Source organism: Cydia splendana, chromosome 21, assembly GCF_910591565.1.
Source record: "Cydia splendana chromosome 21, ilCydSple1.2, whole genome shotgun sequence".
In the NCBI taxonomy this organism is placed as follows: domain Eukaryota; kingdom Metazoa; phylum Arthropoda; class Insecta; order Lepidoptera; family Tortricidae; genus Cydia; species Cydia splendana.
In genome coordinates, this window is record NC_085980.1 from 3,009,248 (window position 1) to 3,036,923 (window position 27,676).

General features: G+C 35.8%; 1 protein-coding gene and 1 long non-coding RNA gene across 2 annotated transcripts in view; one reads left to right on the top strand and one right to left on the bottom strand.

Annotated features, from left to right (window-relative positions):
- The window catches only part of LOC134801131 (facilitated trehalose transporter Tret1), a 67,604-nt gene that overhangs the window by 37,501 nt on the left and 2,427 nt on the right, over window positions 1-27,676 (bottom strand). The gene's annotated exons all lie outside the window — the stretch shown is intronic.
- The window catches only part of LOC134801193 (uncharacterized), a 217,975-nt gene continuing 201,779 nt past the window's right edge, over window positions 11,481-27,676 (top strand). Inside the window, exon 1 of the long non-coding RNA XR_010145638.1 lies at window positions 11,481-11,543. This is a non-coding gene — a long non-coding RNA (uncharacterized LOC134801193). The remainder of the gene's footprint in view (window positions 11,544-27,676) is intronic.

A 27,676-nucleotide genomic window follows, 5' to 3' on the forward strand; every position in this document is an offset into this window, starting at 1 on the left:
AATAATGCAAAATACTACCTGTATTTTTAAGGTAAGATACTAGCCGGGAACTTGGCACTGAAACTTCCTGTCAAGAGTTTTAGGCAATTAGAAGACGTTATCCTTACTAATATCAAAAAGAATAGATAGTATAGAGGGGTCCTGTCATTGTAAATTTTGTAGTCACTGTAAATTTACTGCCATCTATCGACACACGACTAAAACTCAAAATGAAAACGTATAAAGTTATCAAAAAATGTATATACTTATATGGATAAATGATTTTATTATTTTTATATCATTTTGATCCATGTTCATTCACTGATATCTATGTGTTAAAATTGTTAAATATGAAACAGTGTCGTCACGCCATCTAGCCGAGGATAGGCTAAAGGTGTGTGCGGCATCTATTCGAGAATGACTTTTACTTGAATTCCGAGGCACGTTTTTTCCTTAGACTTTATTCGTCTTATACGAATATTATAAATGTATTATATTATATTATATATGTCTTTGCTAATATTATAAATGCGGAAATGTATGTCTTCCTGTCTGTTACCTTTTCATACTTAAACGTCTGAACCGATTTAGATGAAAGTATGCCAAGCTAATAACTTAGCTGACTGTTCATTTTACTAAACACAGGCCATTCATGCATTGATTGATTTTTATTTTAGTTATTTGATATTTAGGTATTTTTTTTGTTAATCGGGGTTTTCAGAAAAAATGGTACCATTTATATTTTTTCGAAAAATCATCAACTTTTGGGGTATTTATACTCAGAATCACGAGTACTATTGAATGAGACAAAGAAGTGGGGACACTTTTTCCCCAGTTTTTCATACTAATTTTGGGTGTCAGTTTTGTGACGGTGTGTGAAAATGCGTCACAAATCTGACATTCTTTGGGGACACATTTTTTTCTTTTTAAATCGATAGTCCTCGTGATTCTGAGTAGAAATAACCCAACAGTTAATGGATTTTCAAAAAAAAAGTAAATGGTAGGTTACACTTTTAAGTGAAAATGCCCGATCATCAAATCATCATTATGTATTGATGTAAATTGACATAACAATTTATAATGTAATGTGTACCTAATTATAAAATAAATAAATCTAAATCTAAGTCATCTAAATTGCGTATTTGTATCAAAACATTGGAAATTGCCAAAGTTTACTTTGTAATGCATTAAACAGGTCTTGAATAGCATCCACGATTTATGGCGAATGCTTACTATAAACATGCATTTGTAGGTATTAATATTTATTACCAAATTAAATTATTCATTAAAAGAAATCATTTAATTGTATCTCATATCGCAGTTACAATTCATCAATCGCACGGATATGATAGTAGTTCTTGTCTACGTGACAGCGTGACAAAACAGTGTCCGTCACTTTCAATCCCGCGGTGTTAAAAAGTGACGGTTATTTTATCACGTGGATAAAACCATCCATAGTAAGACTGCAGCGCTTTCTTCATCATTTCCGTCTAGAGTCTGTCCGGAAAGAGAAGAGTCGTGGAATGTATGGGGCCCAATAGATTTCACGACCCTTCTCTTTCCGAACAGACTCTATGGTCTATAAATAATGGTAGGTATTGGTAGGTACAGAGGTCAATCACATTGAAAAAATCAACGATCATCAACTCTGGTCAACGTGGGACTCGAACCCACATTTTTGGATTGCCGGATCATTGCAATGTGGTACGTCCCACACTAAAAAAGGAAAATATAAGACTCTATGGTGTTTGTAAAATTATATAAATCTTATATCTACTCGTAAACAGGAAGTGTTTCAATAGTTATTTGTTTTTATAAGGGCTAAAGTTGTTATTTAACCCCTCGTGCTATGTTGATACACGAGCAAGCGAAAGATCTCAAAATTGAACCACGTTGCACGGGCGTAGCGAATGGTTTGAAAAGTGGTATATTTGCGTGTGAGGTTTTCAAGGCACAAAGGTTAAACAAACTTTGCGTCTGAGTGAAACACAATTTTTTTCACCAGACACAAATGTGAGGAAAATACTAAATGTGAAACTCCGTAGCTTATGGTATCCTATCAAGTGGTCAAAATGCTATCGAATTGACCAAAATGTTGATATGCCTTAAAACTACCTACTTTTCATGAGACTTTGTGTTTGCCTCACACACAAATTGTTATTGATTCAGATTTATTAAATTACAGCATAAATTATTATAAGCTAATCTATATCAATTTGTATTATGATCGTCAACCATTTATTTTATACAAATGTCAATACTAAATAAAAGTCATTATCAAATATATATACTCGTAGTATATTCAATACCTAACTAAACTCCGTACAATATGCAGCCGTACTAGAAAAGAACCAGTACACTAGCGCCATCTGACGAGTGTTGAATTACGAAATAGATAGTGAAGACGTATCACGTCAAAATCAGATAAATTACATATGTAATGTCATTATTATCACAATTACTACACAATCAATCACATTTTATCTGATTCTGTGAGACGCAAAGAAAGTAATGGCGTGATATTGGCGTGTTAAGTAATTAGGAATATCTGATAAGAAAATATCCTTTTTACGAATTGGCAACGGGCATGTGACACCCCAGACCCCATACTAGTTTGTGTTTTTTTTTAAGTGATCATTCATGGTTGTAAAAATGCCCATAGTTTGATATATTCGAAAATCCGTTAGTAGGATTTTTGATGGGCACCTGAACCAAAATTACCTACAATCAGAATAATAATAATAATAACCCCGCGGGGGCAGCTTGTGGCGAGCTGACGGTGAGTGGCGACACCGCGGACCCCTATTCCAGAGGGCCCTGTCATCTGGCCCTCGCCTCTGTGCTTGCCTTGATTGGCCGGCCAGAGTGGAGTCGCAAGAGCGGGACCTATGCTCCAGGTTGGAAGTGTAAAATGTCATAACGCCGGCGGCCTGCTGAACGGATCACCGGAATCTGGCTACCGCAGACTCACCTCTCGACAACCTTACAGCCGCTCCGAAGTGTTGCCCTATTGTCGCACTGTGCGTGCGGCCGTTGTAGGGCCCACTAAATTAGTAGGCGAGTCACCACCTGTCTTACACAATTTTGAGACTGATTGTCACGGCAGGTGTCCGCTAGTCTCCTCCCATAACCCATTATCCAGTCCATCCAACTTGCATATCAATAGCCCATGACCTTAGTTCCCATCGCAGCACAAAAGTGCTGCACTGCAATAGTCTTTGCACCTGGCGGAGACCATCTCCGGATGTATCATATTGTGCGCTCGGGGATGGTATCCGCCATGTGTATCCCTTGCTTTTAGAGTAAACTGTCTTAAAGGGCCTCTGCGCTGTTGGCTTCGGCCCCACGCATGCCTCCCAAAGGTCCGGGACCCCATGGTCCCGAGATATGGAAAGGACAAACAAATAATAATAATAATAAAGCCTTTTTTATTTCCCAAATACATAATTTACATCGATATTAGTTTATTTTATTACGTTTCTTAATTTATAGGGACCCCTCTTGTAGGGTATAGGCCTCCTCCAGATTCTTCCACCTCGTTCTGTCCTGGGCTGCTGTTAGCCAGCTTTTGCCGATTACTTTAACAAGATCATCCGCCCATCTTTGTCGTGGATGTCCGACTTTCCTTTTTCCAACCGGACCGGCCCATTTGGTAGCGGCGAGGGTCCAGCGTTGGTCTGTGCTCCTTGCTAAGTGTCCGGCCCATCGCCATTTCAATCAGAAATTAAGCTCCTATTTTGGCAAATTTTATGTTATTTCTACTAAAGAATCCCGAGCTCTGTCGATCCTAATAGGAGAAAAAAAGTGTCTCGATATTTTTATTTCCATTTTGTTATCATTTTTCATAGACTTAGTATCGGAATGAAAACATATGGTAATTTTGGGACACTTTTATGCTTTAATCCCACTAGGAAGTGGAATCGAAAAAGCTCCTAGATGGTCGTGATTCGAGATTCTGAGTAGAAATAGATTAGATTTCACTTATTTGCAATAAATATGGTATAGTGGTTCGTATGATATTGTTATTAGGTAACACATGATTAACTACAAACTTAAACTGTAGGATATATAACACATTAAACAAAATAGGCAGGTATATACAACGTAATTCAAATGTCAGTGCTAAAGCTAAGAACAATTTAATTAATTACAGAACCGTCAATTTAAAATTTCATTAATATTATACAAGGTTTTTTCATGTAGTTATTTGTAGAGCCTTGGTTTTAGTGCTTTGGCATTCAACCACCACACCATAGACATTTCCACCTACGATGCAACCTTAGTAAACAACATTTTATTTACAAATAAAATCAATAATATAAAAGGGATGTTTTTAACTGATTTTAGAAAATGGAAGAAGTGTTAAATTTGACTTCAATTCGGAAGAATAAAAACATTTTGATATATTGTTTTTATTTATTTATTTAACCATTTAAGTAGAAACAAAACGGCACACTAGCGCCATCTGTTGACTGATGTAGCGATTGTTAAAATAGACAATAAAATGCCACTTGTCAAAATTAGATAAAAATGATAAAATACATGAATAATCTGATTTTTATCGCAATCGATCATATTTACCAAAGATACTAATATCATGCATAGGCGCCTATGCTATCGGCGGATTTCTCTTGTTAGGCAATTACGAATTTCTCATAACAGATAATATAATCAGATATACATATCTGATATCTTATAGGTATGGAATATTTATTCTGGATAAGATGTTTGTATAATAAATAATAAACATTATGATAAGCAGGGGATTAACTACTTAATTCGGAAAAAAAACGATAACAAAATTGTATAATATTTAAGGAAAATTTACACAAATCGACACAGTCCCACAGTACCTATAAGCCCAATAAGGCTCGTGTGATTTGTAAGTAAAGTCAGGGTTTAAAAAAAAAGGTACGTGTTTTAACTTTTAACGAAAACAAAGAACAAACTTCACAAAACAGTATGCCTATATTTTACGGTCTTTATCAACCTTTCGACTACCATAAATGAATGATGCATGATGAGAGAAAATGGTCGAGTTATACGAAATAAACAGAGCAATATGAGTATATATTATGTAAACTGTGAAAATAACTGTCGCCCGAGGCTTTTACGTACTGATACGCCTTCAAACCTTTAAAAAAATATCCTTGGTACAATGCCTTAAGGGCCTATTTTAGATTTAAGCTAGTTATTAATTTAGTTTAGTAGTACCACTGTATAAATCTTTTATGATAGAATTTACATTAATAATATTAAATTATGATCATCAGTCTAAACCTAAATTAGCCTGAGGGATTGTTCCCAGGACACTGGCCGTGTTCCCCCTCTGCACAGTGTGGCTGAGTTTTTGCGCAAAAAAATGTGCCTGCTCGTAGTAGTAGTACTAGTTTGGTAGAAATTTCTTTCATATTAATAAATATATTTCCACTGCTTTGAAAAAAAGAAAATATAAGTTTTAGCAGCATCTATCCTTAAAACCAGAAATACCTGCTTCATACTTTAGCAACACTAAGGTACGCAACTGCAATGGATACCAAGGAATCTTGCTTACTGATGTTACAGTAGAAAGTGCTTCTGGTTTAGCAGATATTTGCCATTTTCAAAATTATCCCGCTATCGAAGTTACCACAATGCACCTAACAAAAATACGACGAAAAATACTGAAAATCAATTCCATTATTCACAGTCGCATTATGTCATAAAAAGACATGATGTCATAAAAATTAAAATACAATGTCCCATCTTTTATAGAACTTTTAATAGTCTCTGCTCCACTATTACACTCATTATGGCCTATTCTTGTCTAAAGATCCATTGTTATTTGACTATAGGTTAGGTCTCGCATTTTAAGGAGACGAATGGAACGAATGATGAATGAAGAGAATTTCACACACATCTAAAACAGTATACCTATGTAGGTAGGTATATGTAAGAATTCATCATTTAAATTGACGCTAAAATATTGAGCGATGGCTTGATGTTGTGAAAGCAGATATGAGCGTGAACGGGCTCACACGAGACGACGCCCAGGATCGCTCAAAGTGGAGGAAATCAAGTAGGAAAGCGGACCCTGGCAAAGGCCGGGATAACGCTAGAAGAAGAAGAAATTGACGCTAAAAGTTAGTATGTTGTAAAGACATGTTGATGTATCAGGCGCTTCTTGTTTTGGTGCAATATCTACCAAAGATTCATTTAGTTGTATTAAATGTACACCTATATAAGCAGCAGCAGTGGGACATTATAACGGGCTAAGAAAATAAAAATCAAAAATAAATTAAGTAACTGAAAATACTACCCACCTTAAAATAAACTTTTTACCGAAACAGTATTTAGATACATTTTCTATTGAAGATGATTTGCATGATACCTGATCCAACTAACACTCTTAACTAAACCAGACCGAAGCTAAAGCCAGCTGAAGTAAATATCTATTTACGTTAAGGCTGTGCATCGCAAAATAACAGGATCTTAGAAAGGTGGCAGTGGCTAGCCCCGGAAATAAACAGATGTGATTTTCGGATATATGTTTTTTGACTATATGATAAGAGATTTCATGCTAGTCGAAACACGAATGCTTAAAATTTTCTCGATAGAAAATAAATCCAAAGTTACCTCTTCATTTTCCTTAAGTACCTCAGTGCAACTAGAAAACACATCCATATCCAGCATAATCCACTTTAAAGTAAAGGTTTTCATCTCGTCTTAATTGTCATAGCTAAGAATATTTACTTATTATCATTATACCGACGGATTTATCATCGTTTTTGATTTTATGAATTCAACTGAAAACGCCCATTTTACGCAATTCGGCTTCTCATTCTGTCATGCGTCAAAGTCATAAGTGTGTGGGTTCACAATCAAACCACTGTGTATGGTTCATAAACTGTATTTAAATTAATATCTTTACAACTTCTGAGATATAACTAATAAGATAAACGTAAATAATTTGCATTGAACAAAAGTGAATTTTCTAACAGTTAAAACTGACATGTCGACATTAAGTATAATATTCTATGGCAAATAAACGGCCAGTGCGGGTTGGAACCTCTGTGGTTCCTACAATACTCCCCCCCTAGACCGTGGCTACGGTCGATAATATTCTTGCAGGTGAGCAGGAAATCGAACATGCCGTCCACTCCGTGTCCTTTGCGCTAGGTCCTGGTCTGATGACGTTTGATCATCTGCACCATGATTTGAATCAGAGCTATCTGAAGCTGTTTCGTCGCCTGTACGCGCAGGTGATGAGAAAGGTTACTTCAGATTGACCAAAGACACACTTCGAAGTGTTGATCAAAACACCGTAGTCTTGAAGTCGTCTGAAGAGCTGACTCAGATGTTCTTTGTGCTCGATTTCTGAGGATGAGGAGATCAAAATGTCGTCTAGGTAACCGTAGGCAAAGTCGAATCCGCGAAGGAGTTCATCCATGAACCTTTGGAATGTTTGGGCTGCGTTACGTAATCCAAAAGTCATAAAGGGAAATTCGAACATTCCGAAAGGTGTCGTTATCGATGTTTTGGGAATATCCGGTCCATATACGCGTATTTGATTGTAGGCCTTGATTAGGTCTATGGTGGAAAATATGTTTTTGCCTGCTAGCATATAAGCGAAATCTTGTATGTGACGAACAGGGTACTGGTCGGGTATAGTTCGAGCATTAAGCGCCCTATAGTCTCCACAAGGTCTCCACCCATTGTTTTTCTTGCGCACCAGGTGTAAAGGTGACGACCATGGACTCTCTGATCTGCGAGCTGTGCCGTTCTGCAGCATGTCATCGAATTCTTTTTTAGCAATCTTTAAGCGCTCAGGATCCAGACGTCGAGGGCGGCTGGAGACCGGGGGTCCAGGTGTTGTCCTTATATGATGCACTGTATCGTGCTTAGGGGCACCTAGTTTACCGGCGGGGCGAGTGATATCCGGGAAGTCACGTAGAAGTAGCGTATACGTGGAGTCGTTAGTCAAGGTCGTGCGAATCGACGATATAGTTTCAGCCGCGCTGACTTGCTGTGCGTCAGTAAAGAGAGAAGTAGTTTTGTCAATAAGCTTTTGATTGCGGCAGTCGACGAGCAAATTGTAAAAGATCAAAAAATCAACGCCAATAATAGGCTTCGAGACATCGGCTACTGTAAATCGCCATTCAAAAATTCGTCGCAGGCCGAAATCGAGGTGTAAAGTAATATAACCATACGTTGCGATTACTGTACTGTTGGCGGCGTATAATTCATAATCAGTCTTCTTTCGACGTTCGTTGACAAGTAAACGCGGAAATACGCACAGGTCTGAACCCGTGTCGATTAGATATTGGGTCTTTGTTGCACGATCAGTCATGAATAGACGGCCTGACGAAATGGGGCAGACGTTTTCGGCCACTATTGCCTGCCCCGGATGTTTCCCGACTTGAATGTACATGGCTCCACGCAGTTTGTTGCCTTAGAACCAAAATGATAGTGGTACCAGCAAACAGTGAATCCTTCAGGAACGTCACGGCGAGTATATGCAGAGCGTTGGCGAGATTTCGATCGAGACGCGTTTCGGTTCTGAGATTGGTAGAGGCGAGTCTGTTGTCTACCTCGGCGTTGCGTATTGTCCTCGCTGAGTAAAGCTTCCACTTGCTGTGCTAGCTGGTCAACGCGTCGACCTAATTCTGATACGGCACCCGTCGGTTCCGCTGATGTGCTGGCTACGTGCCTCGAACTTGGTGCCAGTTCTTGGATTCGGTCGGCTAACTCTGCTATATCATCGAGTGGAAGTCTTGGTTGCGACGCCACAATAGTTTGTACATTATTGGGTAAACGGCCAGACCAAACTTGACGTAAGAAGTCATCAGGAACTGATGGTCCAGCTAAACTTCGTAAATGCCTCAGGAATTGTGTGGGCTTGCGATCGCCGAGTTCTTCATGTAGCATCAGTTGTCTAATTTTTTGCTCCTGAGAGACTGACAATCGTCTAATTAATTCAGTCTTCAGTTTATCATACTTATTTGATTCGGGTGGCGATAAGATTATATCCTTAACTTCAATCGCAAACTGGGGGTTGAGATTTCCAATTACATGATAGAATTTAGTTGTATCGCTGGTGATTCCGGATATAGTAAACTGACTTTCGAGTTGTGCGAACCATACCGCCGGCTCTTCGGGCCAAAACGGAGGAACACGTATGCCGACTCGGAAAACGCCGGTCGTTGGAAATGCACTGGTTGATGGTGGATTCTCTGCTAGCACTGCCGGAGGTACCGTCTCATCACTATTGTTGTCGTTATCGTTCGACATCGTTCTTGTGTTTTTAGTCGCGGTCACCAATGTGGGTTCACAATCAAACCACTGTGTATGGTTCATAAACTGTATTTAAATTAATATCTTTACAACTTCTGAGATATAACTAATAAGATAAACGTAAATAATTTGCATTGAACAAAAGTGAATTTTCTAACAGTTAAAACTGACATGTCGACATTAAGTATAATATTCTATGGCAAATAAACGGCCAGTGCGGGTTGGAACCTCTGTGGTTCCTACAAGTGCATCCTTTATGCCAGTAATGTTAGATGGCCGTCGGGCCTCAAAGAGGTAAGACCTATGTCAAATCGCGCAGCGCTCCGGATTACGTAAAATTTACATATCCAATAAACGATGAGTCGTAGCTCCATTGAGTAGTAACGGAATCGGAGGTCTACTACAGGTGGTGACATCTTTACAGGCCTATACGTTACGCATGTGTGCGTGTTTGCTTAGCTAAGTCAAAATATATACTCTTTGAACAATTACAACGGGTTAGGAAATTTCGACAGTTGTTGTAATGTATTGGTGGCTGTGTGATATTAGGCATCAGTGAAAATTGCGTCGCCTATGAGTGACCGATCTTCGGTTCTAACATGAACCATCCTCAACTTTTTGTATTTTTTTTTCGAAAATATCTATAAAAATATTATTTTTGCTTATCTTATTGTAATATAAAAATAAATCGTAAAATAAAATTTTAAAATAAATCTTGTCTGTTTCATACGCAAATAAATTAAAATTATTGAAATATGTGTATTAATAAAATAATTACTTATGATATTTTAATATTACGAAAAGTTTTATTCGTAAGTATTTATTCATACCTATTTGTTGTATCTTCTAGGACTCTAGGTCACATTATAATTATTTAAGTACCACTAAAAAAAGATCCCTACTTACAAAAACTCACACGGTTCGGGGTTCGAACCCGCGACCATAGGTTTGAAAGCCGCACGCCAGTACAATTTCACATACCTAATTTATAATTTATAATGAATAATGACAGGATACTGTGGAAAAAGTGAAATATGTAATACACTGTACTCTGTTACAGTCGCCATCAGATATATCGGAGCGGCCAAGGTGCTCTCAAATATCGGAACACGCCTCTATTGTCAGGGCGTTAGAGCGCGTGTTCAGATATTGTGAACACCTTGGCCGCTCCGATATATCTGATGGCGACTGTACTATCATTATACAGTTTGTTTTAGCTTGACTAGGAGGAATGAGAAAAACGTGCCGAGCGAGAGGCTTAAATCTATCTGTCCCTTTCTTAAAGTTGCCAATTAAAGAAATGATGATTGGTTTATGACATTTGTTTTGAAATTCATTGTTTCAACATAATTTGTCGGTATACCGGCACATAGGTGTATTTTTGGCATACATTTAATTACTTTGACAAATTTTGCTTTTTAGTATGTTGCGATGACTCAAAACGTGTCGCCTGGGTTACCAGCGATTTTTATAATAAAACTTTATTGAGTCGAAAGAAATGGTTGTCTACTATACTGGGTGGAAAAAAATAATAGGCTCTGGAGGGAAAGTGCCTTAAAACCTTAAGTTGGCTCATTTTACTTAAATTAAAAACTTATACCTAAACACACTCGATCAATTAATAAATTAACTCTCAAATTAAACATTCTTTTATTTTTTTTAAGAAACATCTATAGTTGGTCAAGCAGATCTTCTCAGTAGAAAAAGGCGGCAAAGGATGATGTTTCGCTCCCATACAAGTTTGGCCCAACACTCGCTAAACATGGGAGGTATATTATCAGGCTCTAAACATGAAATGGAAGTCCCGACAGTAATTAGAAATTCACGGACACTTCACAGAACATTATAAAAGCGGGATTTCTCTACGATTTTGAGGTTAGAAATTCTGCCGTAATGGGTATCAATAAGGTATCATCGTACGGATATGGTAAATATTATTATGCCTTATTACAAGGAAATAAGGTGCCGTAAATAGTGTAAACATATCCATGATATTAGGCATTTAAAGGCTGTCAAGGAACAAAAATCGAATGAGTTGATATTACGTTAATAGATTTTTTTAAATACCTATGATAATACATACATTCAATACGCGTTCCATAAATTAATAAGCCATAACATGCGAACCGGAATAGAGTATAACAGTTAGAGCTATTTTATAGTAAAAATTGTTATAGCATCAAATGTAAAACCAATCACTTAAGTAATAGTTATTTGTTTTACAAGGGGGCAAAGTTGTTGTTTAACCGCTCGTGCTAATATTGATACCCGAGCAAACGAAAGATCCCAAAGTTGAACCACGAGCGTAGCGAGTGGTTCGAAAATGGAATCTTGAGCGTTGCGAGGGTTTCAAAGCACGAGAGTTAAACAAAATTTGCCTCCGAGTGAAACACAACATTTTTCACCACACCAACCCGAAGCAAATATTTAATGTAAAATATCAAACAAAATCAAACCAAATAACTCCAAATAAATGTTTTTAAATATTTATCATCCAAAACCATCATTTAAAAGTCAATTCTACCAGCAAACATAAGAAAACAACTCAAAATTTGCATTTGATTACTTTGCCTCACATGTGAATAAAATGCAACTTTGCTATCAGTTTTTGAAGTGCAAAGTAAGCCTTTCCGAGCTGGTGTGGTGAAAACATATTTACTTCAGTTCCAGAGAGAGAAGGGAATATAGTAACCTTCACAGGATTGTTATAATAAATTCAATAACTTTTCCAAAAAAGAAAGTTTGTTTATGTTTGCCTAAAAGGCAGTTAATAATAAACTTAAATTATTTCAAATAAATTAGGATTCTTAAGTTGTAGGTTTTTATCATATACGCAATTTATAAATAAGTTAGATATACATTTTCCCTTTACTTTTAGTTTAAGTATTTTAATGTATTTTTAAGTCTATATAGTATAAATATTCGTGTTTTAGTTTAGTTACTTTAAACCTATTTTTGTGTTATTCATACCCTGATATCAAATAACGTTTTATAAAAAAAACAATAATCAATTTTAAAGAAGAAATAAACGACTCCAATGGGGAAAGCCGGTGAAAGTTAATTGTAAATTGGTGCTCATCTAGATTTCATACCATCAAATAAATATGTAATAATTAATATGAAAACACAATCCATAGCGACTCTATTCGTTCTATATTCGTTCGCTATTCACACACTATTCACTTTTGACGTAAGTCATTTGGGCATGTTACAATTAAAGTCATTGGAAAAAAAAGTTTTTACTGTATCGCAGTTCTGTTTGCAATTTTGATACTTAGTGCTTAAAACAGTATGTCGTTAGTGGTATGAATGTTTTTCTTTGAAGAACATTATAAGTAAGCGTTATTAGCATCAACCATCAGGAACATCGTAGAAATGTATTCTGCTGCCATACATTTTTGTTTAGCTCTAGACGTCCATTTATAAACTGTCATTGATTCTATGTAATGGCGCAGGATGTGTTGATTTGGTTTAATTACTCTTTTACTTATTTTTGTTACTAAGAAGTGTCCGTTGGAATCTAATATATGTATGAGATTGTAAGAAATATGATTAAATTTATCATATATATGTCGGCGGCCGATCGTAAGATCAGGCATATCGTGAAATTCCTAGGCATATCGTGAAACGTGAAAATCTTTGACTCGTTCCCTGAGTCGACGGAGCCCCGCGGGCTCCTATTTCTGGGCAGTTTGCCCTTCGGGCATCTGAAGCAACCTAACGAACCTATCCTACCTATGTATTGGTTTAATGTGACTATCGTCAAAACATTACACAGGAACATTACGATCTGCCTGGCCCCAATTTCACCACGGTGACAGGTGCGACAATTGTAAAATCACTGTTGCTGACGTCACAGGCATCCATGGGCTACGGTTACCACTTACCATCGGGCGGGCCGTATTCCTGTTTGCCACCATCATTGTATTTTAAAAAAAAACTTTATTATATCGGAAAAGAACAGATATTTCTTTTGCGAAGTTTCTGACAATTGTCAAGATTTAGAAGAATTGTAGGTAATTCTTGACAGGTAATGAGGTATATGTCGGAATTTCGTGACAATTGTAGTGTTTCTTGTGACAATTGTCATAAACTTAGCAAGAGAAATATCTGTTTATTTCCGATATAATAAAGTTTTTTTAAATAAAACAATGATGGTGGCAAACAGGAATACGGCCCGCCCGATGCTAAGCGGTAACCGTAGCCCATGGATGCCTGTGACGTCAGCAACAGTGATGTTTTACAATTGTCGCACCTGTCACCGTGGTGAAATTGGAGCCTGATCTTACGATCGGCCTACGACATATGTATGCTTATCGAATGGTAGGCTAAATTCGGCGTGATCCTTTGAAAAATGTAGGCGCGAATAGAAGGATATCGTCTCATAGACCAAAGTATTTAACTATCTATCGGTGTATATACCTATGTACTTAGAAGTCTAAAATATCGTTTATAATAATAATAATAATAATGAGTTGGTGGCAAATAAGCATACGGACCTCCTGATGGTAAGCTTTCGCCGTAGCCTATGGACACCCGCAACCCCAGGGTTGTAGCAATCGCGTTACCGACATACCTTTCTTGAAGAACCCCACACCCACACTGATGGAGCTCCAGGAGAAAACCTCGGCAGGGAGCGTCCGCGGGAGGGGCCTCACACTGCGCGATAATGTGAGGATGAACACCCTACCGACGGCGAGCGGTACGGTGATAGAAAGCGGCCGTTGGCATCATGTCAAACAATTTTTCAAAGCACAGCCCATCATTGTACAAGCGGTAGAACACACATATGGAGATACGATATATTTATACTACGTACATGAATAAAATGTAATTCCATATCAATAAGGTTGTAATTTGCATTTAGTGACCGTAAATCCCAAGTAAATCTATTTTCATCATATTTTAATATTTTACCAAAAATAATCTTCTCTCTTTTCTTGTGTTATTTTCTTATTATCAATACTCTTATAATACTTACAATTAACTATGCTGTTAGCATCTTCCAAAAATCAACAATAAAAACTGGCTACGTAGTCCTAAGTTTATTACAACAATATGTGTAATTATTTTATTATTTGCCATTAGTAACAACGCCATCTATTTCTTTTCTGTCCGAATTTAAGTTCCTGGCGGACCGCGTTACGCGTTATGGTAGTTAACTGTTTTGAAGTTAGATGGAGTTCAAGTGCACCGCGAAGCGCTTCCATGTGTGCGTGCTAGCGGGGGGGGGACGAAGCTAGCGGGTGTGGCTTACGAAACGCTATTCGCGGCTTTGGTAGGGCCTTAAAGGGCATTTCTATTTAAAGTTGTAACCCCGACTTGCATTTTAGATTTTGGAATTTGTATTTTTTTTTTCACTCGGAATCACGAGCTCTTTCGATCCTAATACGAGAAAAGAAAGTGTTCCCATAATTTCATACAATTTTTTTTGTCTGTTTTAATTGTTACGGTCATAGAAGCTTATATTGAAAACCGTAACCAAACGGACCAAAAATTGTGGGGATACTTTTTTTCTCAGTAAAAATGGAAAAAGCTCGTGATTCTGAGTAGAAATAATATAAAAATTCCCAATTCTAACTCAAAAATTGTTAGTACAATTTTAAATAGAAATGCCCTAAAACAATGTACGGACATTCTTTATTATTATGTTAATATGATTGTAATTCAGGCCTATTGTTTGCTATTTAAATGATAAATTAGTTGAACATCAGTCATGCGAAACATGACGCGGACGCGCTAATACAGCGTTGCGGGCCTACCGCGAACACCGAAGTTCGCAAATGCCCATCTTTCTCTTTTACTCCAATTATGGCGTAATTAGAGTAACAGAGAAAGATGCCCGCGAATTACGAACTTCGGCGTTAACGTTCAGAAATTAAACTCTGGTCTAATAATAAGATAACGCATACGACACAGTTCTAGAGATCTTGGTCTATACCTAATGCCTTGTAAGTATCTCTGGCAATAGTAAACAATGGAACCAATAGATGCACGGCACACCAAGGGCGGTGACTAACTGTTCCGTTTTCCGGAACAGGCGTGTGACAGGGTGGATATAAATATTAAATAGTCAATTGACACATTGCTGGTTTCGACGACAGGGGCCCATTTAATATTTAAAACTTTCGCGTTTTGTAGAAATTTTGTTATAAAAGGTAATAAAATAAATTCGCGATAGACCCGTCTATAAATGTGAGTTAATAGGGGCCCATTTCTCTAACGGTATTAGGCTAATATTATTAGGCCCACTTGCACCATCCCACTAACTCGGAATTAAGCTATTAAACAATTAACCTAGTGTCAAATTGTACTAGTAACCATGGTAACTCCAGGTTTAACCGGTTATCCCCGGTTAGTGGAATGGTGCAAGTGGGCCTTAGTGTTTATTAGTAGTGTTAGTGTTGTCCCGGAAACCCATATAATTTGACAGGGGCTCATTTTTTGAACCATGGGCCCATTTCTCGAACGATATTGGACTAAATTAAAAAAAAATGGAAATGGTACGTTTTAAAATGTAACATTTTGGAAATGAGATATCTGAAAAAATACATATTTTAAGGAATAAAAAATTTACCAAACAGGTACCAACTAAACATTTTGGTTATTTATTTTGAATGCTTAATCCTAACGATGAGAAACAGGAAAAATCATTTACAAACTAAGCTAAGTGACTACGACCTATTATTATGGATAATGCTTGTTTTTAGTTTAGATACATTTATATGCTGGAGAATATAAATGTATCTAAACTAAAAAACAAGCATCTTCGCATTGTAGTCACGTTCCTAATGTTTTCCTTCGCGGAAGCCTCCATTAGCGCATGAAAATTATCTGATTCTAATCTGTCTCATTACCTAGTAATTTCAGGGATAAATATACAGAGTTTTTAGTCACGTTTAGGTATTTTTCTGAATTACATTTCTGTAAATAAAATATTAAGGTTGGTTGTTTAAAGACAGGTGCCATAATTTTCTGTGATGATTTCGACGAAAGGAGGCGTTTTTAACCATGATGTAAACGAGCGTTCAGACTAACGAAGAATAAGAATTTCAGGCCTCTCCAAGATGGCATGGCATACAATGTTCCGTAAATGTTTTAGGCCCAGTTTCATGTACCTACCTAATTTAAGCATTTCGTTTTAAGATGATAGCGTAACTTTTGAGTACGGGAGCGGCTTTTTCGATTCGTGTTACGCGTAATACAACTAAAATTATTTATTAACACTTTGCCCGGATTAACAGATCTTTAAGCATTCAATAACTATACTTCCGGCAAGGAAGGCGCTATGGCGCTCAGCCAGAACTATTGTGTTGATTTACGGACTTGACATGCGAAATGGTGCGGACGTTTTCCTATAGGTACCCAGTTTTCCTCGATTCACCCCTTAAGAGGAGGCTTAAAGCTAGGAAATTAGCCATTTTACTTTTCTCGTATTCGAAATGAAAATTAGAGTGTAACTAACAATCTACTATTTATCTCACTTACTCTGAAAATATACCTACTTCTGGGGCCCATTTCTCGAACGGTATTTGTCTACTATTATTAGTGTGTTGCCATGGTAACCTATAGGTACAGTTTGACAGGGGCCCATTTCTCGAACGATATTAGTCTAATATTATTAGTGTGTTGTCATGACAACCCCTACGACTTGACAGTTCGTGGACTAATAATATTAGTCTAATATCGTTCGAGAAATGGGCCCCAGTACGCGGACTAATATATTAGTCTAATACCGGTCTAGAAATGGGCCCCTGTTTAAAATGTTCAATTTATAATTTATTTATTGCAACCACGGTTGTTACATTGGTGTTAGAGTTAGACAAAGAAAAGTCTGCAGCGATTTTGATAGCCCACGCAGTGCAGGTGTCATTTTAAACGTCAAACTTCTATGAAATTATGACGTATAAACGTACACTTGCCCTGCGTAGGCTATCAAAATCGCTACAGACTTTTCTTGGTCTAACTCTAGGTACATAGTAATAGTAAGTTTCACATGGACCCTGGTAGGGTACAGCAATAGTCATAAATCTAAATTATGCAATGTATTAGACAGTATTTATACATATAATAACTATAAAATTAGGTCTTTTAACAATGGTTAGGGGATTGTAATTTAAAATTTTATAGCAAGTTTATTAATGTCTAGTCACAATATTAGTAGGGGTAAGATTGTTACAACCCAACCATGGCATGCAAATTTTATGCGGACGTTAACCTGTGGCAGTTTTCCTTAAAATAAACAGGCACTTAATCATATTCTTCCTGCATGAGGAAGGAAAATGATAGAACTGTTTAACACTCAGAAGTCGATAAACAAGAAATTAGGTTCATTATTATTTCATTGTGATTTATTGTAATGATAGGAAAGTTGAAATAACGCAAATATTGGATTCAAAAATCATCCTTTTTATTGAGTAAGGTGTATTCGGGTAATTCCGAATGTCGAAAACTGTCGGATAATTCCGAAAAGAAACTTTTATTATGATGGAATTTTGGGTGATTTTCATCTGAATTTCGGAATTACCCGAGTAAACCTTAGTAAATAATATGGTTCACTATGGCTATGACCTTGTGGTGTCAATTAAATTAGTGAGTTTTGCTTGTCATGTACATTAAGCTGCAGAGATAACTGGCCCCCGCTGCAAACAAGTTTATATGCAGGGGTGTGGGGGGGGGGGGGGTTATCTCTGCAGCGAATGTACTGTAGTATAGTAGCATCGCAAAAAAAAATTTGAAATTTTTGAAATGTACTATAGTATAACCAAGTTGGTTAGTTTATTCCATCTAGAATTCAACTGTCATAAATAGTTACCTAATATTTTTTTAGTTAATTAATTACGTGATTTATAGTGACCGCAATTAAATTAAATATTTATTGAATAAATAGAATAACTTGGCATTCGCACACGGTAATTAATCCTTAGGCATTTTTGAGTATTTATGCGCATTAACTAAAAAAAAACATTTTTAGTGTGTTAATGTGTGGATAAGGTTGGTTGTGTTTACATATGTATTTTATTTGTATCGCAACAACATTACCTACTATGTATGGTGTTCAAGAGTCATTATCTTTGTAGTGTATGATTTACATACTTACATTAATAACATACTGTAGGGACCCTTATTAACAACCTTCATTTGACATACAGATATATCTGATAACGCGAGTGGACAAACCAATCAATAGGCAACTATCACCAGATTACTAGTTAATGTGTCAAGGTTACAAGAGTGATTATCAATTTTGATTCTCATTAAATGACAATAATGAAAAATATATTTGGAGTTTTGTTACCGTTACCAAAGACATGGAGCGGGCGCAGATCAACATACACATCGACAACCCAGGACAGAAAAAACCTGGCGCCTTCATAGAATCATGTAGGGTTTGCACGACGGATCCGAAATGTATGGGAATATCCGCGGATCCGGATCCAGATCCGGATAATTTCATACATTTCGGATCCGGATTGCAAACCCTAGAATCATGTAAACCCTATAGACCGGGAGACAGTGACACATTTTACTGGGTCATTTGTACCAGTATGGCGGTTCGTCAGGGGTCTAAGAACGTAATGAAGGAAAGAAAAATGATGGTCATAGCGCTGGTACCGGCGGCCCAATCGCGTGGGCGTTAGTCGAACGTGTCGGATTAAATACGAGTGTCGAACGATTTGAGCAAGAAAAACGAGCAAAAAAAAAATTAACTCCCTTGCGGCGGTATGGCGGCCATTTGGAACCATCCGAGAAATATGGCATGGTGACGTCCATGAATGGCTGCTCGACGATGATCACCTGTGCAAAAATTAGCTTGGCACAAATGATTGAATTGTTTTTTTTAAATTAATGTGTTCGCCGCAGTATGGCGGGCTGTAAGTCACACCGGAGTAGTATGGCATTACGCTACCGCCTACTTCTTTTTTATGGACTATCGGAAAATACGAGGATTTTTGTGGAACAAATCGTTCGACACTCGTATTTTATCCGACACGTTCGACTAACGCCCACGCGATTGGGCCGCCGGTACCAGCGCTATGACCATCATTTTTCTTTCCTTCATTACGTACTTAAGAGTCTTAAGACCCCTGACGAACCGCCATACTGGTACAAATGACCCAGTAAAATGTGTCACTGTCTCCCGGTCTACTACTTTATTAAGCTAAATATTCTCACGCTTCCCTGTCTTTATATATATGAAGTCGCATTATATATTAAGTATAACCCACACCAATTCTCCTATTTCAATAGTTATCGCCAACAACATAGAATACAATCTAGGTCATGTAAAACAGCGTTACTAGCAAAAAGCTTTTTTGGAATGGACCAAAAATTTATAATAAGCTACCAAAACAGATTTTAAAAATTAACGATTTAAATAAATTTAAAAAAATCTTGTATGATTTCCTAATAACTAAAGCATACTATTCTATTCAAGATTATTTGGCAGACTCAGGAAACTTTATAATAACCTTTTAATTTGTATTTGTTGTGTATGTTTTAAGACTTAGTTTATAATTGCACGCTACATGTGCTCTGTAGCTATTTGTGTGCCATGTGGCGAAACATAGTGTTACTATATTATACATGTAAGACCTACTGTTGTACATACCTATGTTTAACAAATAAATAATTTGGAATTTGGAATTTGAATTCGTACGAGGAGGGCTGACCCCAAATAACGGGACATGGCAAAGAAGAAGATGATGATATTTGGAATTTAGTTATGTATAGGCTAAACTAAAGCAGAAAACAGTTTTCCACGATTGTATATATATATATATATATATAATGGTAGCGCCTTCGCTTTTCCTGTTGGCAATAGCGTGAGATGATGGAGTGAAAAACTTTTGCTATTTAATTTCATCAGGAGTATCGGTGGCGTATAGTTTAGTTATCATTAACAACATTTTACTTTATAAACACTATATTAATATAATTCTTTGAAAATAATCGTTTTTTTAGTTGTAAAAAAATTACTTTCTTTGTAAAACATTAACAATATAGCGTGTTACTTTAGTATAACGTTCATAACTATTACCTAATTAAATAAAATTAAAACCTCCTACGCATTATGCCGAAAAAATCATTTAAAACCAAAAATACCCTACAAGTTACATCATTTTGGAAAAGAGATGATCAGATACTCTTCAAACTGCTGGATCGATTTTTATTAAACATAGCTAAGAACCACGTCGGAAACTCGCTTTCACATAATTATGATAACTATGTTGTTGTGTAGATGTTGAGTACGGAGCTAATTTAATTTATTTTAATTGGTAAACTGGTCTGGGCTGAAAAACAGCGCTAGTGTCACTCACGCTGAGCTGATGCTGGCAGCATTATGCTGACGCCCAAACCATTTGTCACAGCATATGGTTAATTAGTAGGTTACAATAGTCTGGTTAAGATTTTAGATAATAGGTATAATGTTTATAGGTTAAGTAACTATTTTTTAAATATTGTGTGTTCTGTATTCGCTGTTGTGACAATAAATACATCTTCTTTCTTTCTTTCATAAAAAAAACCGCATCGAAATCTGTCCATCCGTTTGATAGTTACGATTTACGATGCCACAGACAGACATTAGCGTCAAACATAATATATATAACACCCCTATCTAATGTAATAATGTTAATGTAAATAATAGTCTTACAAGAACCAGAATAATACGAGTATGTTAAAATATTACTTATCATAACCATTCTAACAGTGGCACTATCTGATTTTCACTCGAATATCTGAATAGGCACTTGTTTTAAGAGTATCGATGGTATGACATATCTACTGTACAAGAGTGTGTTGTTTCCATTTTGTGCTATTTTGGCCTTGACTAGTTTAATTAATACCAAAATATTACTTTGCTAATCCGCGAAAAGATAAAGTGCTAGTCAATCGGTGCTAACCGTTATCTTTTCGCGGATTAGCAAAGTAATATTTTGGTATTAATTAATATGGATATCCGCAATGTAACACCTGATTCTATTCATTATGTGTCTAGTTTAACTAAAACACAACTCCATTTATATTTTGTTTTGATGATAAGTAATTGATTTAGATTAAATTTATTAGTAATTGGAAATGATAACTGTTAATTAGGACCACTGCAATGTAGAATGTACCTATCTTACACAGTATTATAACTATTATAAGTACATTTTTCTAAAGTTAGTTGCATTGCATTTTATAAAATTGTTGATGTATTGTTATTATTTTTGCTTGTATGTAAATTCAATGTTGACGTGTAAAAGTGCCCTTGTGGCCTGTTTGCTGAATAAATGTTGAAGTTTGAAGTTTGAAGTTAATATTTTCAGTGCAAAGCACCCCATTTCTAATACAAAATGAACGCACCTAGCGTGTTCTTGGCAGTGAATGTGTTATTAAGACGAGACAGGAGCTGAGTTTTAAATATTTTAGGTAAATATACCCGTCTCGCTAACGGAAGCGGCACCTAAAATTAGTGCGATAAGGACAAGGCGAAAAATCCTGCGTAAAAATCTCAAAAATCGAGGTTTCGTACTCCTCTGTTTCCTCCTCCAAAACTTAACCAATCGTAACCAAATTTGGAAATCTAAATGATTATAAAATTATCTGTGTCGGACCGTTTTGCTTTTTCGGCTAATTGATATTAGTTTTGAATGCCACGCCTCTCATTGCGGCATAGTCAATTAGGCCATTTTGGCCATTTTTGAAGGGCTCTAGTGCCTTAAAAAACAAAAATATCAAAAAAAGCAAAACGGTCCGACACAGATATTGACAATATTAATCTGTGTTGAAAAAATCATTGCTCTAGCTTCAAAAACCACGGAGGAAAACGAGGAGTACGTTTGTATGGAGAAATGACCACTCCCGTTGGCTCTTAATATGATTCTTCCTATGTTAAATAGATACGATGGTGTTTACATTAAGAACTGGATATTGCATGATTAATAGATAATTAGTTATTCTTATGTTATTGCATTATACTTTGTTCCTTTTGTTAGGAAGCCAAGTTGTATTATGGTCACATTAAGCTTAAAAGTTATGATGGAATTTGTATGTGTAATCAATAGAGCTATGAAATAAAATGAATGTGATAAGTAGAGACGTTTTCATGCAGTTTAGGTAATACAAACTATTTGTTTGCGTTACTTGTATATTTACTTGCTTGTATTATAATTTATATGAATTATATCACATTATACGGGATCTATATCTGAATCCCTAAAGTCTTTTCTCCTATCTTTGCATTCCCTAATATTGTTTGTCATAATGATCAGTTGTCCTAACACTCGTATACCCTAATTTTGGTTTCCCTATTATCGAATGGCCGATTTTTTTTTGTCCTAATATGGTTTTCCCTAATGGCACTTTCCATATTGAGTATTTATCCTAATGTTATGTAGCATAATTCTTTTTTTGCCTAATTATTGTTAGGCCTAAAAATTATATATCCTAACCATCATGTTACCTAATTTTACTTAGCCTATCGTTGATTGACCTAACACTCGTATGCCCTAATTTTGATTTCCCTCCTAACCTAACCCACTTTTGTGGCAGCAATTCGTTTTTGCGAGGATCACAGTTCTAACCTAACCTAACTCACTTTTGTGGCAGCAGTTCGTTTTTGCGAGGATCATAGTTCTAACCTAACCTAACCCACTTTTGTGGCAGCAGTTCGTTTTTGCGAGGATCACAGTTATAACCTAACCTAACCCACTTTTGTGGCAGCAGTTCGTTTTTGCGAGGATCACAGTTCTAACCTAACCTAACCCACTTTTGTGGCAGCAGTTCGTTTTTGAAAGGATCGTAGTTCTAACCTAACCTAGTTTTAACAGCAGTTCGTTTTTACGATGGTCGCAGTTCTAACTTAACCTAACCCAATTTTGTGGCAGCAGTTCGTTTTTACGAGGGTCACAGTTCTAGCCTAACCTAACCCACTTTGGTGGCAACAGTTCGTTACCATTCATTATGGAAAGTAATTGTTATGATAATTGATCAATAGGAAAAGTAACTGTTATGACAATTGATAATTAGGGCAATAGCCATTAGGTCAAAACAGTAAGAGCATATTATTTTATGCCAAACATTGTTAGGGATTTCGAAGAATATGGTAAAAAACATTTGGGATCTTGATAGTTATGGTACAAATGCTTAGGACAAATTAATCTTAGGCTAATCATTACATTATGGAAAATAATCGTTATGACAATTGATCGTTAGGGCATGTGCCCATTAGGACAAACCAGTTAGGGCAAGGGACTTTAGGATAAACGTTGTTAGGGATTCAGAATGACACCCCATTATACGAACGGGTCTTAATCGCGTATAATTAGGTTTTACAATTATTTCGTCACACTTGCTCGAAAAAGATCTTATTTTGTGCAAGTGTACTGAGGGACATAATAAAAAAAAGCTATAGCTCCCTAGGGAGTTATAGCTTCTCTTTATTATGTCACTAACTTATACAAACTAAGTAGCGTAAATTCTACTCGTTCTACTTTAAACATTCTTATCTACGTTTATAGTTTAAACAATTTGTTTAAGTATGTTTAAAATATTTAATTTGATTTATTTAATAGCCCTGGTTTCCAAAATTCACAAGTACTATTTGCACAATGTACTATTTTGTTACAATTTGGATGTAACAAAATTAATTAATTTTATACATTTTTGTCCCAACCGTAATGCCTCCTGTTAGCAGGTCTTAGTCTTTATTCCACATCTAAATAGATCTGTCATTAGAATGTGTCAGTCGCGTAGATATTTATGCATGCAAAACAATAAATTTAAAGTAAATAACGTGACATACAACAAGTATATACTTAAAAAGTAGCCAAGACAAATCCTTTATAATTTCAAGACAAATGTGTAAAATATTCTGCACACGGATGCTGCGTCGCCAGTTCCTTTTTTTTGAACTTGGCTGGACACGCTGCCGCGTGTCTAGCTTAGGTATATGTAGGACCTAGCTTAGGTATATGTAGGTATATATACTGTGGCTTTACCATTAAGTACTTCAAGAAAATAATGAAACTTTTTGCATAACGCAGTATTGACTGTTTACATAATAACATGTACGTACGTACACTCATTACAGATTAAAAACACATTTGCTAACAAACAGGAATGCGATACTTGCCGTATGTTTGTTTGTGATAAATAATGGATATTGCGACATGGACGTCGATATGGAAAACTAATAGTTACTCGTGTGAGTGATCTGGCTAACAATATCAGCTTTATTATGAGTGAATTGCAAAAAAATTGTACGTAATTAAGTAGTTAAGAAGCAGTGATTTGTCTTAAGTTAATTGACTCAATTTTGTTACGAAAATTAACCATAAATTGTATTGTACTTAATCTATGAATTAAGTAGGTACAATACAAAACTAAACCAGCACTCACTAATTAAATAAAACCAAAATTTACTTTGCTAATCCGCGAAAGTGCGTGAGATGTACGCGAATCACCAAGAAGATCGTCAAAGTCGTGTCAAAACCATAATCACTACACCTTATAAAACAAAGTCCCCCGCCGCGTCTATCTGTTTGTATGTTTGCTCGCGATAAACTCAAAAACTACTGAACGGATTTTCATGCGGTTTCCACCTATCAATAGAGTGATTTCTGAGGAAGGTTTAGATGTATAACTTGTTAATCCGTGCAAAGCCGGGGCGGTAAATAGATAAAGTTGAATCGTTCTGTTTAACAAAATATATGAGTTGATGACATTTTTATTAATACTTCCCATTGCCTACATAATTACGCAATAAATAAAAATAATGAAACAAAGAAAATGCCATTTAAATAGTAAGTAACCGTCCATATTAAATTATATTATCTATTCAAAACGTATAATTACGCATTTCTATACCTATTAATTATAGAAACTTCCTGTAATAACTTACGGCTTTTGTTGTTTTTTCAGTATCTTATTTTATACAAAAGCAGTTAATAATAATTGCGAAATAATTAACATAAGAATAGTCTCTGCATTACACGTGCCTAGTTCATGACTTTTTACAACTAAATAGGATGTACATAAATACATATTTTTAAGTAGTTGAGGATTTTAATTCGTTTCCTATTTCATTCAGTCAGTTGTGTAACAAGAGTTACCCATATAAATCGTTGATTTAATTTTGTCACACTATAGAATTAGATAGTTAATAATAGGCCAAGAGCATGTCGGGGCATGCTCATGTAATGTTCCGTAGTTACCATTCTGTCAAAATCAAGCCAAGTCAAATCCTGAACTTTAATTACATCCCAATCGAACTAGAACTTGGCACCCATATAGATCTAAATCAACAACGACGCATATTCTTAATATTGAACTTAGCTCTCATTTCACATTTATGTTTTTGATGGGATAAATGTTACTTGAATGTTTACCTATGTCAAATTTCATGTAAATTAGGGCCACTTGCACCATCCCGCTAACCCGGGGTTAACCGGTTAAACCTGGAGTACCATGGTTACCAGTTTAACCGGTTAACGGCTCGATTCGGAAAATGAATTAGATTTCTACTAGACTTCAACAAGTTACGATACGGATAATTTAAAGATATTTGTAAGATAGATATATCAAATTTGACGTTTCCGCGATCCTGGAGGTCCTCTTGAACGATTTCGACAAGTTATGACTTAGATATCCAAGTTACATCTAGTCGATATCTAATGTAGATCTAGTTGATCTCTAAATCGTCTCAAAATCTTGTGATTATCTCGAAGTCCGAATAGGCCAGTAACTCCGGGTTAGTGGGATGGTGCAAGTGGCGCTTAATGTTGTTTTAAAATGAGAGCGTAAAATCGCGTAAAAAAACACAGTAATGATAAGTGTCAAAAATTTGCTATGATTAAGCAAAAAAACGCAGTGATTGTAATTATCACTGTTATCATTAGGTAGGGCATTAAATTCAATTTGATTATCAAAATCAGTATTAATAACAGATTTGTATGTTTGATAAACCAGAGCCGTTGCCCACGTTGGTGTCGTTGGTCGTGCCAGCTGCATTGCTGAGTGGAGACCATTCCGGCTTGACATCTCTATTTCCACTGCTTTGTTTATCTTTGCCTTGTACTTGTACTTACATAATATATAGATGTGTTATTTGTATTGATGAGTTGTCTGAATAAATGATTTCTATTCTATTCTATTCTAATTTAACAGTTTTTCTGATTGTACCTAGGTGGAATCACCGGTTGAACTTGGTAATGGGCACACAGGTAGTTTACAGCCTGGAATATATGATTATTTATTTGATTTTACTTGTTGTATTTTGTTTGTTGTTGAAATGACTCAAAATGATCTCGAACGGACCACATTCCATGTCGATGAAAGTCTACAATAACTTACCTAGTCACATAGTAGCTGAAGAGAAATACACTATTTTTGTTACAAAATTAAAACAATATTTAATATCTAAAGCTTTTTACACTCTCGAAGAATATATGAATGACGGAGCTGAAAATATGTATTAGTTTTAAGTGTATTTTTTTTTTTTCCTAGGTTAAGTTATATTTTAAGATTTGTCACGCCCTAGCAGGGTCCATGCTGTACCTTATAATGTTATTATTATAGTATGTAAACACCTTGTAATACCATGGTTGGCATTCAATAAATGAAATGAAATGAAATGAAATGGTATAGTAATATTCTATTTGTTCCTTAATTTTTATTCTTTTGGCATTTTTCCCATAATTTAATTAGACGAACAATTAGTTCAGGAAAATAATATATACCTACTGTTAAAATCGTACAAACACGTAGAATCGGGTCAATCGAGATGATAATGTTAATTGAAAGTTTATGTAAGTATTTTAATTTTAAATTTCTTAAATGTTTAATTCAATAAAAAAAATTACATGATATTATTCAATGGGGTATATTTTGTTATATTGAAGTGTCAAACTAATAAATAACGAATAAACTAATACGAGATACCTAGATAAAAATAAGTAGCCATATTGAGATTTTTCCTTAATTAATGCTATTATTTGACATTGTGAAAAATGCATATAGTTATTGATTTTCGATGATGATTTTTGTATGTTTACTTTGTAGTTTAATTGTACAGTAGTTTAATTTGTATATACATATAAATAGGTGACGATCATGATAAAAATTCATATAAGCTTAAAATTATTTATATCGTAATTTAATTGAAATAAATACATCTAAATCTAAATAATAACAATTAATTTTATAAAAATAACATAATATAATACTCACAGAATAAAAAAAACCCAAACGCGTGGGCAGCGGGTCTGATATGTAATCAGAATAGCGGACAAACGCACACTACGTTTTTATCTATACATATATGTTTATATACGTAATATTACAGTGGAACCTCGATAACACGTACCTGAAGGGAAACGCCAAAAGTTCCTGTTAAACAAGTTTTTCGTCTTACAGAGGGTGTGAACCAATGTAGACT